This window comes from Sciurus vulgaris (genome assembly GCF_902686455.1).
Source record: "Sciurus vulgaris genome assembly, chromosome: 6".
Lineage (NCBI taxonomy): Eukaryota > Metazoa > Chordata > Mammalia > Rodentia > Sciuridae > Sciurus > Sciurus vulgaris.
In genome coordinates, this window is record NC_136466.1 from 3,485,676 (window position 1) to 3,504,937 (window position 19,262).

A 19,262-nucleotide genomic window follows, 5' to 3' on the forward strand; every position below is an offset into this window, starting at 1 on the left:
CAGGCAAGTCACTGAAGATGCAGGTTCAAGCACACAAGGACCTTCTAAGCCACACAGCCAGGTCTGGGATAAACAGCAGTGCTTAGCTGAGGAGAGGAAGCAGGACCCTGGCTCCTGAGGAGCTGAGACTGCTGCATAGTCTTGAGGAAAGACCTGCCAGGACTCAGCGGGGAGGAAGGCCCCAGCTACCTCACTGGGTTTGCTGTGCCTCTACTAGAGTTTGCATTTCAAAACCATGTTTGTGTCTACAACCTGCTGAGATGGTTACAGAGAAAACAGGTGCAGGAACATTCAATTCAGGTCTAACAAGCAACTGAACAATGGTTATGCTGTTGAAGGAGAATTAATTCATCCTAAAAACAATGAAATAAGGTAATTCATTTTTATTTTACTTTTCTGTTTTATTTCAGGTTTCGTTCTTAATTTTTATTTTATTACTTTTCCAAGAAATTAAAACAATACATTTTCATGGAGAAATGGAACCAAACTTCAAATGATTTCATTTTGTTGGGGCTGTTACCCCAAAACCAAACTGGCCTTCTTCTCTTGCTCCTGATCATCTTTGTGTTTGTCCTCGCCTGTTTGGGGAACTCAGGAATGACTGTCCTAATATTCTTGGATCCCCGGCTCCACACCCCTATGTACTTTCTCCTCAGCCAGCTGTCCCTCATGGACCTGATGTACATCTCCTCCATTGTACCAAAGATGGCCATCAACTTCCTGTCTGGACAGAAGAGCATCTCCTTCCTGGGCTGTGGTGTGCAAATGTTCTTCTTTGTGACACTGGCATGTTCTGAGGGCTTACTCCTGGCCTCCATGGCCTATGACCGGTTTGTGGCCATCTGCCACCCCCTCCACTACCCCATCCACATGAGTAAAACCAAGTGTTTGAAGATGATCATTGGAGCATGGACACTGGGTTCCCTGCACTCTCTGGGGTACACCATCTATACTCTTCATCTTCCTTACTGCAAGTCCAGGGTGATCAATCATTTTTTCTGTGAGGTTCCAACCATGTTGCCTCTGGTCTGTATGGACACGTGGGTCTATGAGTATTCAGTTTTGGGGAGCACAATTGTGTTTCTCCTTCTTCCATTCCTTGGGATTACTGCCTCCTATGGACGGGTCCTCTTTGCTGTCTTCCACATGCGCTCAAAAGAGGGAAGGAGAAAGGCCTTCACCACGTGCTCCACACATTTGACTGTGGTGACCTTTTACTATGCACCTTTTGTCTACACGTATCTTCGGCCCAGGAGTCTCCGCTCACCAACAGAAGATAAGAGCCTGGCTGTCTTCTACACCATCCTCACCCCCATGCTCAACCCCATCATCTACAGCCTGAGGAACAAGGAGGTTTTGGGGGCAATGCGAAGAGTGTGGGGATGTTCTCCTCCAGGAAGACATGAGCACGGCTGACCCTGCTCTTCTGCATGGTTTTTTTCTATGTTGATAAGAACACTCTAGATCAGCACTGACCAATAGGATTATAATAGGATCTATGTATGTAATTAGAATTTTAGAGATATATTTATCAGTAAAATTGATTCTATGATACATTTATTGCTATGTTCAACTATAATATTTATTAAAATTTGTAGATTAAAAATGTTATATTTAATTCTATTATTACAAATTAATGTTATACTGCACTGTTGGTATATATCTTTGAAATAATATAATAACATTTGTACTGACGTTGATATTTATCATATCTATATATTTGAAATTAATCCTGACTGTGCTTCTACACCTTGTTTTCATTCAAATTTTGCGTATTTTTGTGTGAAATTTATAACCCATAGCAAACTGTATTTTCATATTTCATGTGCTCCTTGATCTAATGGAGCCACCGTCTCTGAGCACTGTTACGGTTTCAATTTGAGGTGTCCCCAAAAGCTCATGTGTGTAACAATGCAAGAAGATTAAGAAGACAAATGATTCAGATGTAAGAGGCTTAACCCAGTGAGTGATTTAAACCCCTGAAAGGGATTAACTGAGTGGTAACTGACCTGGTAGGGTGTGACAGGAGGAGATTGAAATTGGGGCATGACTTTGCAGTACATATTTGTATCTGGAGAGTGGAAATACTCTCTCTTTGCTTCCAGCAGATGCAAGCTGCTTCCCTCTGGTACATGATGTTCTGCCTCAGGTCCAGTCCTGAGGAATGGAGGTAGCCTTCTATGCACTGAGACCTGTGAAACCATGAGTCCAAAAATTAATACTTCCTCCTCTATAAATGTGCTCATCAGATGGTTCAGTGAAGCAGTGAGAAAGCTGACTAAAGGAACACAAAGTACCTGAGATGGGAGCAGACCTCACGGATCAGTAATGCTGTTTATGCAGCTGCAGAGTCAATCAGGCATTCAAGGGGCTCATTTTGGGGGTATAAAATGACCTCAATTTCCGGGGCAGTGACACATGCCTGTTATCCCAGCAGCTTGGGGACCAAGGCAGGAGAGGGACTTGATCTTGCTGATAAGCGGATGATGACACATAATGGGGGGTGGAGGGGTTAGTGTTAGTGTTAGGGTTTGGTTTAGGGTTTGGTTTAGGGAGGGTGGCAAGATGCAGGAAGGAAGGACTGTACAGAGGGGAAAGAGGGGTGGGAGGGGTGGGGGGAAGAAAAAAAATAACAGAATGAATCAAAGAGCATTACCCTATGTAAATTTATGATTACACAAATGGTATGCCTTTACTCCATGTACTGAGAAACAACATGTATGTCATTTGTTTAAGATAAAAAAAAAGCCAGCCTAAGCAAAAGTGAGGTGCTAAGCAACTCAGTGAGACTCGGTCTAAATAAAGTACATAATAGGGCTGGGGATGTGGCTCAGTGGCCATGTGCACCTGAGTTCAAGCCCTGGTTTATTAAAAAAAATGAATAAATAAAAACAGGAAATGTCCACTCTTTACAAGAGGAGATTTTGTTTTCTGGGTTACAATGAGGGTGACTTAATCATTAGAGACTTGATCAGAACATGCTGGTTTGGGCCGTGAAGAAGAAGAAACTCATTGTTAAAGTTTAGAGCCCAGAGCTCATTGCTTATCTGACAGCTCTGGGACTTATTGTTATTGATTTTCCTCCCTTCTAGGATTTATCACCACCAGGAAAGGGTGAATGTTTGCATTTATTCCCCAGGAATTTATGGGAAAGGAAAAATGCTTTTCTTCTTCCCTTGCCCTCCCTCCTCCTGCGCCACTCTGTCTCTTGGGGTTTTTACTTTTCATGTCCTTTATTCCAGACTCTGAAAGGAAAGAATGAATTGGGGCATTGGTAGCAGACCTGGCTGCTTCCTGCTGAGAAGGGTGAAGTGGAGATGCCCCTCCTCTCAGAGCTCAGGAACAGAACACGGAGACCCCATGGCTGAGGTGGAAGAGGGGCATATGTGGTGGGGGCCTGGAGGTCATCATAGGGGATGCCCACTTTCTGTAGATTCAGAGAGTCTGTCGGTGAGCACCCAATATGTTCCCAGCAGGCAACTTAACCTGGGCCTGTCACTTCACTATGAAACTGATTTGGTACAAAATTAAGGATAGGAAGAAGAAAGGTTATCATGAAAAAGTAAGGAATAACTGATTTTCTACTACTAGAGAACATTTTTTCAGTGTCAAAAAGTATATGTTCTTTAAAATGCCAGAAAACATACACCTAAAGTAGATAGCTGGTAATATAGTTGGGACTCTATTTTTGCTTAATAAAGGCCATCAAGCTCACTCAAATTCAGGGCAATTTCCATGAACTCAGGATTATGGGTCCTTTGAAGCAGAGCAAACATGATGAACTTTGGAGTCGTATTTTTCTGATATTTTAATTTTCTTCATCCTACCTAACAGACTATGCAAAACAAGAAGAGCACAAAATTTCCAGTAGAGTTTTACCTAGTAAACTGGTCATGTGTGAAGAACTGTTCTTAAAAGGGTTCAGAAATCCCTTGAACCAAACGTCCCCAAATCTCTTCATTATTAAAAGCAGTTGATTTTGCATTAGCCATGCCAAAACCTGAGACAGTAATTTCAACACATCCCAAGAAGCATTGTGAAAAGGATCAAGCCTCCTTCAGTGATCACCACATTTGCCATTGAAACTCAGTTTTATCAGTATGTGGACCTCTAGTAACACAAAACTGGGTAATGGTATAATGGCAGTAAGTTCTGTGTTCATTCTCCTAGCCATGCCATAGAATCTTTCACTTTTCGACATTTGCTCAAAATTTCCTGGTCAGTATGTACTTGAGTTTGTTGGGCCTCTGTAAAGTTCCTTCGGACTTGTCGAAGGTCCTGAGTAGTTTGTGCCTGCAGATGTGGTGCCACCACTGCAGCGGGTGCAGAGGGAATATGCCAGCCAAGATGACAACGTCAGCTCTAAGCCACCAGATAAAGGTGTGTAGGGCAGGGTTTCCCGTGTCCCAGCAGGTCCTGCGTGAATGCTGCTGAAGGGGGTCTCCCGCCATGGTGCTTCTAAGTATACAGGGCGCCAGTGACTACTGGCCTTTGGAGGATCATAACAGTTTATGCTGGACTTTGCCATACATGTATTGACCACTGTTGTACCGTAAGTTTTCCTGTGTACCTTAACACATTTTTGAGTGTGATAATAATGAGTCCAGATAATAAAACATAGGGGTTTATACATATGCTGTGGGATAAAATTCCTCATCAAAATAAATGTTTATAGAGGTAACATCTTTGACTTACTGTAGTGATTCTCACAGTTGCAGATCTGAAACAGCTCCAGATCCAGACCTGCCCTCCCATATTCCTGGTTTCCTTGGAGCCAAAGTACAGTCATCCCTGGATGTTTAAAAGAAATGGCCTCTGTATCTTGGACATACTTATTCCTCAAGTTAACATTTTCCTAAAAAACAAACCATCCATTCCAAAAACATCACACACCAAATGTAGGAGAGCACTGCAAATTGTTGCCTTACTCATAAGACTAGGAACATCCACCAGGATTGGCACCAAAGCAGCAGGATTAGGAAGCTCTATTCACTGTAAATGTAGGCACAGGTTATTTCAGTTATCCAACACATCACTGACATGGTACTGACTTTACAGAATCATATGGAATTCCTGGCTTATGTTGTCCTGCAAAACTCATTAGGAAACAGTACCATTTCTATGTAAACCAACCAGGATTATAAGAGACAGGTTGGTTAGTTGTTCAAGATCATGTCAAATGGACCTTGTTCCTATCTATTGAGAACATTCAGTTCTGATGACAGTAGTCTTTGCAACAAAAATCAATCTTTCACACACCACTTTCAATTTACTGAGGTGTGGCCTCTTCTGGAACCTTTCTAATATGCAGTGAGGTGGGAGGCAGATCCTTATCTCAGATAAGTCTCAGCTCTTCATCAATCACAAAATACAACATTGCATCTGAAACATGAATCAGAGAGAGACTAAGAGAGCTTTCAACTTTCTTTTTGTGGAAAAAATGCCAAAATGTTATGTTTCACAATATTAACCTTTAAACAGATCAGACTCTTCTCATTATCTTTTAGAAATACATTTAAATTTCTACCCCAGTATAAAAAGTGACATAAAATTCAGGTTCTGTTACAGAACATTAAATGATATAAATCTAAAATTACTGTTACAGATAACTTACATTTGCAGAACACCAGCTTGATGAAAATGTTCTTTTAAACCTCCGGCTTTAAAGACTTGTGTGCCTGGAAGAATTGAACACATTTAGCATGCTAGGAAGTCCATGATAGCACCATAATTACACTGTTTTCATATTCACCAAATTTAGCTTTTAAAGAAAAATTTAGATCCTGTAATATAGTAAAATACTCTAAGATAACACGTTGTTGTTGTTTAACCAGTGTTCTATATACCCTAATTCCTTCAAGATTAGTAGCTCTAAAGAATAAAATCTAACAGAAATATCGTTAAGAGCAAATTAATGTTTGAAGAAATTCATGTTATGATGACACATAAATTACACCCTGGTTTTACTCCAGTACATTGGTATGTGACCTTAGGAAAACGTTGAACAGGATAACTGTGCTACTTATATAGAACCATCTGGTTTACACACAAACCATTTCAAATTAATCCTTTACTTACACAGCCCTTCTTCTCACTCACTCAGACCCTCTGGATGCTTAGACATATGGCAACTCTATACACAAAGGCTTTCTTCCTCAGAGATACTTTCTTTGTCCTTCTACTACATACATATCCATAACTAGAACCTTCTAGTTTCTCTTTCCTAGCTCTTTTTCTTGATTTACAGTCTGAAACATCCCTTATGATTTTTCTAACTTTGGACAAATTACTCCATTTCAATAAGATGGAAGACTTTATGTTGTTTACAATACTCTAAGAGGCAGTTGAAATTTTGGAACCCTTGCACTTAGACGTACATCTGATTATTTCACAATTTGTGAAACACAAGCAGTGCTCAAGTCTATCACCCCATGGAATCAAGAAGTTAAGAATACTTGATGATACATTTTACAGTTAGTGTTTTAACTTTGGAAATTAATCAGATGGCTCTAACAAACACATTTATGATTAATGCTGTGTATGTCAAATCTAATTTACTTATCTTTCATCATAAACATGAAGACATCAGACACGTAAGTTGAAGAGTGTTAGCCATCTCTTCATGTTGAAGACATATCCTAGAAAATTTGGCTTTAGAAATAAACATTTTATTATTTGTAGGAACATCTAGAGAAACTTGGAATAGTAATTTTAACCACACCTTTTACTCCCATTTGTTTATGAAATGTAAATTGAATTTTTTAATTACATGAATGAAAGATATTTGGATCTATTTTTTGATGTGTGTGTATACCTAGCCAGATGGCTCTTTTCATGCATTTGCTGGGAGCTGTTCTTGGTGTGCACATGCAGGCTGATTGCTCTAGTCATACATGAACTGGACACTCTCCTTGGTGTGTACAAGCAGCCTGATTGTTTTTCTCAGGCATGTTCTTGTAACTGTTTTAGGTGTGCACATGCACCCTGATTGCCCTTCTCATGCATGTGTTAGGCACTGTCCATGGTGTGTGCACATACAGTCTGAATACTCTTCTCATGCATGTGCTGGGCACTGTCCTTGGTGGACACTGTCCTTGTGTGCATATTCAGCCCCATAGCTCTTCTCAGGCATGTGTTGGGCACTGTCCTTGGTGGGTGCACATAAAGTCTGATTACTGTACTCATGCACGTGGTAGGCAGTGTTTTTGGTGTGAACGTGCAGCCTACTTTCTCCTCTTATTCATGGACTGGTCAATGTTCTTGGAGTGTCCCTGCAGCTTGAGTGAGTTTCTTATGCATGTGTTGGTCACTGCGCTCGGTGTGTACATGCAGCCTGATGGCTCCTTTAATTCATGTGCTGATCATTGTCCTTGGTGTATACATGCATCCTGATAGCTCTCCTCATGCATGTGGTGAGTGTTATCCTTGATTTACACATTCACCCTGATGTCTCTTCTCATGTATGTGCTGGGCAATGTCCTTGGTGTGCACAGGCAGCTAGATGTCACTTCTCATACATGTTTTGGTCACTGTCCTTGTTGTGTACATGCATCCTTATGACTCCTCTAATGCATGTGCTAAGTATTGACCTTGGTGTGTGCCTGCACCATGATGGATCTTCTCATGTGTGTGCTGGGTACTTTCCTTGTTGTGTGCATGTGCAGCCGGATGGCTCTTCTCATGCATGTGATGGGAACTGTCATTTTAGTTTATGTGCAGCCCGATAGCCCTTCCCATTCATATGGTGGGCACTGACCTTGGTGTGTATATGCAGGCTGATGGCACTTCCTGTGCATGTGCTGGGCACTGTCCTTGGCGTATACATGCACCCAGATGGCTGTTCTCGTGCATGTTCTGAGGATTGTCCTTGGTGTATTCATGCACTCTTATGGCTCTTCTGATGCATGTGGTGGGCACTGTCCTTGGTGTGCACATGCAGACTGATGGCTCCTCACAAGCGTGTGTTGGACACTGTCCTTGTTGTGCACATGCTGTATGATGGCTCTTCTCATTCATGTACTGGTCGCTGTCATTGGTGTTTACACATGCATTCTGAATGCTCTTCTCATGCACGAGGAAGGCAGTGTGTTTGGTGTGTACGTGGAGTATACTTTCTCTTCTCATGCATGTGCTGGGCCCTGACTTTAGTATTTACATGCAGCCTGATGGCCCATCTTAGGCATGTGCTGGGCACTGTTCTGGGTGTGTACATGCACCCTGATTGCTCTTTTCAGGCTTTTACTGGGCACTGTTCTTGGTGTGTGCACATTCAGCCGGATGTCTCTTTTCACACGTGTGGCCACTGTCCTTGTTGTACATGCAACCGTAAGGCTCCTGTAATGCATTTGCTGGTCATTGTCCTTGGTGAGTACATACAGATGGATGGTTTTTCCCATGCATGTCTTGGGCACAGTTCTTGGTGTGTACACATGCAGGCTGATGGTTCTTCTGATTCACGTGCTGGGAACTGTGCTTGTTGTGTACATGAGGCCTGATGGCCCCTTTCATGCATGTGCTGAGCATTTCTTTGGTGTACCCTGCTGACTATTCTCATTCATGTGCTGAGCATTGTCCTTTGTGGAGACATGCACCCTGATGGCTATTCTCATGCTCATGCTGACCATTTTCCTTGGTGTGTACATACACCCTGATGGCTGTTCTCATGCATGTGCTGGGAAATCACCTTGTTGTGTACAAGCAGCCTGATTGCTCCTCTCAGGCATGTGGTGGGCACTGTTTTAAGTGTGCACATGCACCCCAATTGCTCATATCATGCTTGTGCTGGACACGGTCTATGGTGTGTAAATGCAGCTAGATGGCTACTCTCATGCATGTATTGGGCACTGTCCTTTGTGTGTGCACATGCAATCCAAATACTTTTCTCATGCACATGAGAGGCAGTGTTTTTGCTGCTAACATGCAGCCTAATTTCTCTTCCTATGCACATGCTGAGCAATGATTGTGGTGTGTACATGCAGCCTGGGTGATCTTTTCATGCATGCACTGGACATGCAACCTTGTGCATGTCCCTTGGTGTGCCCAAGCACTCTGATGGCATATCCCATGCATGTGCTGGGCGCTATCCTTTGTGTGCAAATACAGTTGAATAGCTGTTCTAATACATGTGCTGATCATTGTCCTTGCTGTGCACATGCACCCTGATGGCTCTTCTCATGTAGCTGCTGGGCTCTGACCTTGGTGTACACGTGCACCCTGATGGCTCTTCTTACATATGTGCTGTGCATTATCCTTGGTAAATATATGCACCCTGATAGCTCATCTCATGCTTGTGCTGAGCATTGTTCTTGGTTCATGAATGCACCGTGATAGCTTTTGTCATGCATGTGCTGGGCACTGTCATTGGTGTTTAAATGCAGGCTGATGGCTCTTCTCATGCATGTGTTGTGCACAGTCCTTGGTGTGTGCATGTACTGTCTGAATACTCTTCTCATACCTGAGGTAGGCAATGTGTTTGCTGTGAACATGCAGGCTACTTTCTGTTCTTATTCACGGACTAGGTAATGTCCTTTTTGTGTACATGCAACCTAATGAATCTTCTCATGTATGTGCTGTGCATTTTCCTTGGTGTGTACACAAGCAGCTGTATGACTCTTCTCATACATGTGCTGAGTATTGTACTTGGCATATATGTACATTCTGATGGCTGTTCTCATGTATATGCTGGGCACTGCCTTTGGTGTTCACATGCAGCATGATGGCATATCCAATGCATGTAGTGGGCACTGTTCTTCCTGTGCACATACAGCCTGATGGATCCTCTAATGCATGTGCTGATCATTATCCTTGGTGTATACATGCAGCCTGATGACGCTTGTCATGCATGTGATGAGTATTGACCTTGGTGTATACATCCATCCTGATGGTTCTTCTCATGCATGTGCTGGTCACTGTCCTTGTTGTGTTCATGCAGCCTGATGGCTCTTCTCATGCATGTGTGAGCATTGTAGTTGGTGTGCACACACAACCTGATGGTTCTTCTTATGCATGTGCTGGAAAATCACCTTGGTGTGCATATGCAGCATGATTGCCTCTCTCAGGCATGTGCTAGGCACTGTTTTATGTGTGCACGTGCACCCTGATTGCTCTTATTAGGCATGTGCTGGGCACTGTCCTTCCCGTGCACATACAGCCTGATGGCTCCTCTAATGCATGTGCTGATCATTGTCCTTGGTGTATACATGCAGCTTGATGGCTCTTGTCATGCATGTGCTGAGTATTGACCTTGGTGAATACATGCACTCTGATGGTTCTTCTCATGTATGTGCTGGGCACTGTCCTTGGGTGTGTGCACATGAGTCCTGATTTCTCTTCTCATGCATTTGTGAGCATTGTACTTGGTGTACACAGGCAACCTGACACTTCTTCTTATGCGTGTGCTGGTAAATCACCTTGGTGTGCATATGCATCCTGATTGCTCCTCTCAGGCATGTGGTAGGCACTGTTTTATGTGTGCACTTGTACCCTGATTGCTCTTATTAGGCATGTGCTGGGCACTGTCCTTGGTGTGAAAATGCAGCTAGATGTTTCTTCTCATGCATGTTTGAGCACAGTCCTTGGTGTGTGCACATGCAGTCTGAATAGTCTTCTCATGCACGTGGAAGGCAGTGTATTTGGTGTGTACATTCAGTCTAATTTCTATTCCTATTCATGGGCTGGACAATGTCCTTGGGTACACAGGCAGCCTGAGTGATATTCTCATACATGTGCTGTGCACTGCTTTGGTGTGTACATGAAGCCTGATGGATATTCTCATTCATGTTCTGAGCATTGTTCTTAGTGTATACATGCACCCTGATCGACCATCTCATGTATGTGATGGGCACTCTCCTTTGTGTGTTCACATGCAGGCAGTTGGCTCTTCTCATGCATGTGCTGGGCACTGTCCTTGTGTACATGCAGGCTGTTGGCTCTTCTCATACATGTGCTGATCATTGTCCTTGTTGTATGCTTTCACCTTGATGGTTCTTCTCATGTATGTGCTGAACATTGTCCTTGGGGTATACATGCACTCTGATGGCTCTTCTCATGTATGTGCAGAGCACTGTCCTTGGTGTGCCCATGCAGCCTGATGAACGTTCTCATGCCTCTGCTGGGCACTGTTTTAGGTGTGTAAATGTACCCTGATTCCTTTTATCATGCTTTTCTGGGCACTGTCCCTGGAGTGTTAATGCAGCTAGAGGGTTCTTCTCATGCATGTGTTGGGCACTGTCCTTGGTGTGTGCACACACAGTCTGAATACTCTTCTCATGCATGAGGTAGGCGGTGTGTTTAGTGTGTATATACAGCCTAATTTCTATTTTTATTCATGGGCTGGGCATTGTCTTGGTGTGTACATGAAACCTGATGACTCCTCTCATGCATGTGTGAGCACTGCCCTTGGTGTGCACATGCAAACTGATGTGCTGGGCACTGTCATTGGTGTGTTAACATACAATGTGAATACTCTTCCCATGCATAAGATAGGGAGTGTGTTTGGTGTGAACATGCGGCATACATTCTTTTCTTATTCATGGGCTGGGCACTTTCCTAGGTGTGTACATGCAGCATGATGGCTCTTCTCATGCATGTTCTGAGCATTGAATTTTGTGTATAAAGGCAGCAAGATGGCTCTTCTCAGGTGTGTGTCAGGTATGTCTTTGGTGTGTGCACATGCGGTCTGAATAAACTTCTCATGCATGGAGAAGGAGGTGTCTTTGTTGTGTACATGAAGCCTAAATTCTCTTTTCATGCATGGGCTGGGCACTGTCCCTGTTGTGTGCATACAGCCCAATGGCTCTTTGCATGCATGTACAAAGCATTTCCTTCGTGTATACATGCACTCTGATGACTTTTCAGGCATGTGTTGGGCACTGTGCTTGGTGTGTGCACATACAGTCTGAATCCTCTGCTCATGCCCACATTAGGCAGTGTCTTTGGTGTGAACAAGCAGCCTATTTTCTTCTTGTGTTCATGGGTTAGGCAATGTCCTTCTGGTTTATGTGCAGCCTGAGGGATATTCTCATGCTTGTGTTGGGCACTGTCCTTGGTGTATACGTGCAGCCTGATGGCTCCTCTCATGCAGCCGAATGGTTCTTAGAAAACTAAATTAAAACTCTCCCAGATTTCAGCTGCCCTACGAGTGGGTGTGTCCAAGGGAAATAAAGTGATTCTATCACAGACATGCCTGTACTCTCATGTGATTGCAGCACCATACACAAGAGCCAATGTTCAATCCACCAAGGTTCCCAACAGGAGGCACATGGGCGAGGAGGTGTGGTTTTTCTACCATAAAGATACTTTCTGTTGTTAAAATAGGCATTTCTATAAGAAATTGGAGAAGCTAAGAGTAAGCTTAAGCTTAAGTTCAGGTGATGGGCATTTGTTAATATTCCACAATGTGCTGCTCTCTTGGGGTTTCCCTTAATTGAGACAGTAAATGACTTTGGGCCCGAGTCTCCTCCATGTGTGAAGCATGGAAGGAAGAGGGGAGATGGACATACCTTCAGGTCCCAGTGTGTGCTGAACACAGCTCATTACTTCCCTCCCCACAACTCACACCTGAGGCTTTTGGGATGGAATTAGGTGAGGCTCAGACAAACAGCTTGCTCATTGGTCTTGTGGCACTTGGCTGCAATGTTTTTAAAACTGCATTACTTGTAACTTTTGCAAGGTAAACGCAGGGTCCTACCCTTGCTACATGACATGTCCCTGTCAAATGAGGACTGCGTTTTCAACTATAATATATTTGAGCAATGTGTTTTGTAGGATGGTCAAGGAACGATTTCATCCCAGACCAACATTGATGCCACAGGAAATGAATTCTCCAAGTTATATTGTAACCAAGAGGGTGGTGTATTTTTGAAATTCAGTTACAAAAATTAACATCTGCACTACAAAAAATAGACCCTTCAAGTCTGACTCCAAAGTCACAGATCCTAGACGTTTCAAATCCAAACTGATGTATGGGATCCTGAAAGTAGGTCTTCTCTTCCATTGCTTGACCACATAAATATTTTCAAGTTAGGAAAAAATAGTTTTGCTGGAAATTAACATCCACCCATTATATGATACTCTGAAGTCTAATCTATGCAAAAGAGAATCTGAATGTCTACATAGCCTACCTTTAAAATGACTGGCCCTGGGAAGACATAAACTTAAAGCAAGTGTGTATTCAGGATTTGGTTCTACCAGGGTTTCTGGCATCTTTCTTTCTCTCAATTTAAATCTGAGATAAACAAAAGAATGAGAAAAAAGCCACAAGTTTCTGCCATGTCCTAATTTCTAGTGTATATATGACAAAACTGATTCATAAAATGTTCTAGTCACATTTTGTTAATTTAACATAATTTACAAATGTCGTTCTAAGGATATTATTTCGTTGAGTTAACCAGCAGATGTGCTGACAGCCTCCTATGCATTAGCCCCTGAGCTAGCAGACAGAGACAGAGGATTCAGTGGGTCCCCCCGTCCCTAAGCAGCACCCAGATCTGCTGATGTGTCCAGGCCTCAGGGCTCCCTAGAAGGCTTGGCTTCCTCTGCTAAACCCAGGGAAGCCCCACTGTCCTCACTGCCCACTGCCCAGGCTCTGTGGGGCTCCTCCTCTCACCTCTGCTCAACCAGAGGCCACTCTGTGATCTCCAGGGTCCTGACCCTTGCTACACCCACTGCTCTCACCTGGTGCATAACAGACTCCAAGTCCTCTTTCCTCCCACACACCTGCCCTGGAGCCTGGAGCTTGCAGAGCACTCTGTCTCTGTGCTGTGCTGAGGATAGGCAGGCTCCTCCAGGGCTGGTCCTGCTGCTCAGTGTGTGCACAGTGTTCCAGAGCCTGAGGCTCCCACAGCACCTCCTGGAGTGGTCCTCAGTGCCCTGCCCAGCTGTCCCTCTGTCCTTCCCCCTGCTCTCCTGTGCCTGCTCTTACTGATGTCCACGCACCTTGCAGCATGTGTGTGAGCTGCCACTCTGTTGTTTTGTCACCCAGTAAACATGAACTCCAGATTGTGGAACCTCGTGTGCTTTAACCACTGAAGCAACTCGACACCTTCAGCACTGCCACAAAACAGAAGCATTGAGTTTATGCTGAACGTGCATTGTGAAGATGGGACTTTGTTGTTATCTTTTTCTATGATGCTTTAAGTCTTTTTATCTCTAAGACATTCAGCACATAGCTGACTGTAACACTATCTCTTCTGCTTTTTGGTGACCATGTGGATGCATGCATTTCTGTGCAAACAGTTTGTCACTGCCATTATTTGTTTACTAGATAGTTCTAACAATGCATTGCTAATTTTTATGATAAGCTTTTTTGGGCAATTTTTTGAGCTTACCACATTTACAAGAAAGAAATATTTTTGTTACTATATGTGAATTTTGGCAACAAGGTTTGAGTTATTGACCCTTATTTGAAAAATAAAATGATGCTATTTGTCTTCCCAAGTGTATATATCATACAGGATAAGACCTCAGTATTTCTTTCAGATGATAGAGCACAAATACATAAAGCAGAAAACCCCATAGTTAAACATTCAATAAGATGAAGGCAATCACTTATGTTGGGAATTTAAGAAATGACTCACTCACAGTGTAGGCACACTAGGAGAAGGAAAGAAAAGAAATTGCCAGAGTTGAGATGTCTTAAATTGTAAAAGATGCTATAAAGTGTTTAATGAAAGGCATACGTTCCCAATTAAAGGCCTGGACAAAACAAGTCAGAAAAAATAATTTTCTAGGAAGGGAAAGTGAATCATTCATTTTTCATATTGATTTCTTTACTGTTAATACTTGATATCTAATTCATGTTGCTTCACTTAAATAAATACCTCTGAACAGGGCAGTTCACACCTGTGTAAGTGACGATCAGGAAGCCACCTCTGCTCAGGTTCCTTCCTACACTCACCTCTCACCTGCACCTGGGAAACTAAACGCAGGACAGGAAGGGAAACAAGCGTCCCTTCCAAGTCCAGGTGCCTAATCTTGTCTGAAGTATGAAATCAAGCCTGAACTTATGGAGGAGGGTCAAAGTGAGTCAAACTGATGGAATGACTCCTTCCACACACGGTAAAGCTTTAAAAAAAACTCTTAGCACAGAATTAGAAATGAAAAGTGAGCATAGAGCTCAAAACCTGTCCCTAAGAAAAACCGCATTTGAGAATGCTATTATTACTATCAATGAATTCTACCAGTAATGTATGGAAAATGAAGACATGAAGACCTAAATCTACAGAAATGGGTGCAGACAGACTCTGATGTATGAAGAGATGCGAAAGGCTGGGCATCGCAAAGAATATTATATTGACAAAAAATTATCTGATATATGATTCTGTTTTTCATACCTATATTTCCATTCATACTAGTTTTAGATGACTGTTGTGAAATATAGGATGTAAAACTTGCATAATATTTTATCTTTATCATGTGTGGATTACTTGTATATAAAAAAAGAAAACTGTGTATGGAAACTCATGTGTTTTAATTTTTTGTTTTCTGGTTCAGGAAATTGAACCCAGGTCACTCAGACACTGAGCCATATCCCCAGACCTTTTTGGTATTTTATTTAGAGACAGGGTGTTACTGAGTTGCTTAGGGCCTCACTAAGTATTAAGGCTTGCTTTGAACTTGTGATCCTCCTGCCTTAGCTCTCAAGCAGGTGGGATTACAGGCATGAACACCACACCTGGTAGTGTTTTGATTTTGAGGCTGTTGGGATTAAAAAATAAAAACTTCATTGGGGATGAGAAAATGTCCACAGAGCATATTATAATTAGGATGGCTCTCATAGGACACATGATACCTTCACAGTTCAAGAAAAATGCTCATGGAAGGTGACCTACTTTTGGACAAGTAGAGAAGCTTCTGTTGAGAAGGTGAGCAGACAGCTCCTGGGAGAAGACCGAGTACTCAGTTGCAGTAGTGCCTGTGGGGAGGGAAGAGCAGGAACTGCAGATGTGGAGCAGCAAGTCACTGAGGATGCAGATTCAAGCACACAGGGACCTTCTGGGCCAGGTCTGTGGTAAACAGTAGTGCTGACCTGAGGAGGGGAAGCAGGACCCTCTCTCCTCAGGAGCTGAGACTGGTGCACAGTCCTGAGGAATGTCCTGCCAGGAGTCAGCAGGGAGGAAGGCTCCAGCTACCTTGTTGGGTTTGAAACATGTGGTACTAGAGTTTCTATATTAAGAACTTACATCTCTCTCTGACTTGCTGAGATGTTACCAGAGAGAACTGGGGCAGGGACATTCAATTCAGGAATTAACAGCAATTGAACATAGGCTGCAGTGTTGAAGGGAAAATAATTTTTTAAAACGCTAATAAAATCAGTTTCTTTTTATTCTAGTTTTCTCTTTTCCTTAATGGTTAGTCATGAGTTTCTTTTTCTTTTTCTTTTTCTTTCAAGGAAATTAAAGCAGTGCATTTTCATGGAGAAATGGAATGAAACATCGAATGGCTTTATTTTGTTGGGGTTGTTTCCTCAAACTCACACTGGCCTTCTTCTCTTGCTCCTCATCATGGTTGTGTTTGTCCTCGCCTCAGTGGGGAACTCAGGAATGATCGCCCTCATCCTCTTGGACCCGTGGCTCCACACCCCCATGTACTTTCCCCTCAGCCAGCTCTTCCTCATGGACCTGCTGTACATCTCCTCCACTGTGCCCAAGATGGCGTCTAACTTCCACGCTGGACAGAAGAACATCTCCTTCCTAGGCTGTGGTGTGCAAAGCTTCTGCTTCCTGACCATGGCCGGATCAGAAGGCTTAATCTTGGCCTCCATGGCCTATGACCACTTTGTGGCCATCTGCCACCCCCTCCACTACCCCATCCACATGAGTAAAGTGACATGTGTGAAGATGATCCTGGGGTCCTGGACACTGGGCTCCATCAACTCCCTGGCACACACTGTGTATGTCCTCCATCTTCCTTACTGCAGGTCCAGGGCCATCAATCATTTCTTCTGTGATGTTCCCGCCATGTTGCCTCTGGCCTGTGTGGACACCTGGGTCTACGAGTACATGCTGTTTGTGAGCACAAGCCTGTTTCTCCTTGTCCCTTTCCTTGGCATCACTGCCTCCTATGGACGGGTCCTCTTTGCTGTCTTCCACATGCGCTCAAAAGAGGGAAGGAGAAAGGCCTTTACCACGTGCTCCACACATTTGACTGTGGTGACCTTTTACTATGCACCTTTTGTTTACACGTATCTCCGTCCCAAGAGTCTCCGCTCACCAGCAGAGGATAAGAGCCTGGCTGTGTTCTACACCATCCTCACCCCCATGCTCAACCCCACCGTCTACAGCCTGAGGAACAAGGAGGTGCTGGGCGCCATGGGAAGAGTGTGGGGTTGTTCTCATCCAGGAAAACATGAGCACAGCTGATCCTGCTCCTCAGTGTGGCTTCTTTTCTGCTGAGTAGAACACTCCAGAGCAGTGTTAACCAATATATATAATGCTAGTCATCTATGTAATTAAGGTTTTCTAGTGACATAATTAAATTAAAATTCATTAAATAATGCGTTGACTATTATGTATAGCTATTTTAATCATTCATATAATAATTCATAGAGAATACTTCAATAAATGTTAACATAAGCAATACTGATATTAATCATATTATTTTATACAATATACAATATATTACACTTGTTCTTATGTTACTGTCATTATATGCGGGGGCGCCTGGCTCTCCTTGCAGTGCTTGACAGAGTTCCACTCAAGGATGATTGCAGAGACTCATCCTAAAAGGACTGTAGCCAGATGTATGCCTCCCTAGCTTGGATGTTATTCTGTGGAGTTTTCCTAATAATATACTACTCACTTCAGTCTGGGGATCTTGCTAGAGGTGATGGGAATAATTCTACAAATTTCCAGAAAAACATCATGGAGACAAAACACATGTTGAAACCCTGTGATGTTAACCTCACTACAGGAGAATGTTTTTATTATGTTAAAAACCAAACACTGCCTTTACTGTCACAGCCAGAACCTGTCGGGGCACAGAAACTTATAGATATCAATGTTTCCCCAAGTTCTAAGCACAAAGCACCTCCCACAGTAGCTATAGATATGGACCAGCTTATCTTATCAGTGGCAAGCCCTGGTACCCCCCTAAAGGCAAGCCCTTATAGAAGGTAGATATAGATATTCCCTTGTCTCCTACAGGGTGGTTTAATCCAGATGATGGTTTTGTTAATGTGTGGTGGTAAGGTAAAATAATAAGGTTTCATAACATTCCTTCCTTCCTACAAAGAATAGGTCACCCCTATAATAAACATTGGTGCACAATAACCATTGGGACCACTGCCCTCCTGTAGCCCTTTGTCTCGTCCAGCGAGTACAATGAAGACTTGGCTCTCAAATGAAATTTTAAGGTCTTTATTTTTATGGGAGAGCTTCTGAGCCGAGTGCCTGGTTCTTCCTCCTCCTCCACCACCGCTGTCGTCGTCTTCTTCTCTTGTCGTGCAGCTCTCTCTCTCTCCTTCTTCTCTCGTGCAGTTGCCGCTTCTCTCTTCTTCCTCTCTCGTCGCGCCGCGCCTCTCCTCTTCTCTCGACCCGCAGCTGCTGCCTGCCCTCCTTGCCTGCCTTCGCCACACAAAGTACGCAGCTTTATGGGATGTAACAGCCAATCACCTTAACGGGTCAGGCTTGGCTCTTGGAGACTTAATGGTGGGTAATGAGGACATGTACTGATCACGAGCTAAGCACGGACGCGGAGGAGATCAGTCAGCCAATAGAAAGCACTTCCTTAAAGTTGTTTTTCTTTGCAGTTGGGCTTCTGGACGCCATCTTAGGGCGAGGCCAGCCACCACTGCAGGCCCTACAGGGCAGCGGTCTCCAACAGCCCTTAACTCAGCAATTTAGAGATGGACATAGTAGAGATGGTCACATGACATTATTTGTCTATCACTTTATCACAAAAATAATGAGAATAGTCTTAGGTCATATAGAGTTTAGATACTAAGAAAATAAACATTGTATCAGCTCATTGACTCACTTAAATATTTTCAAAGTAATTGTGATTAGGATAATCTGTAAGGTTACTGTTTTCTCATAATCTTTCGGTAAAAACAATTTCTGCCTATGCTTAGGAAACTTCTTTGATTTTATTAGTCACAAGCCTGTCATCAAAGCCTGAAGAAAAATGTATATAAACCCAACCTTCCCCAGAATGAAGCGGAATTGATTGCACCAGAACTAGAGTCTGTGTCTTTCATTCTCCATCCATCTGTGACGCTGTCTCCCCGCGCCCCGTTACCAGTGTGGAACCCATGGACTCCTGCT

At 43.2% G+C, this 19,262-nt stretch overlaps 1 pseudogene across 1 annotated transcript; it reads left to right on the plus strand.

The window, feature by feature from the left end:
* Nucleotides 1-468: 468 nt before the first annotated feature.
* On the plus strand, nucleotides 469-17,350 carry LOC306663356 (olfactory receptor 2L13-like; annotated as a pseudogene). The gene is made up of 2 exons: nucleotides 469-680; nucleotides 16,601-17,350. The product of its transcript is annotated as an olfactory receptor 2L13-like (transcript).
* Nucleotides 17,351-19,262: the final 1,912 nt, after the last annotated feature.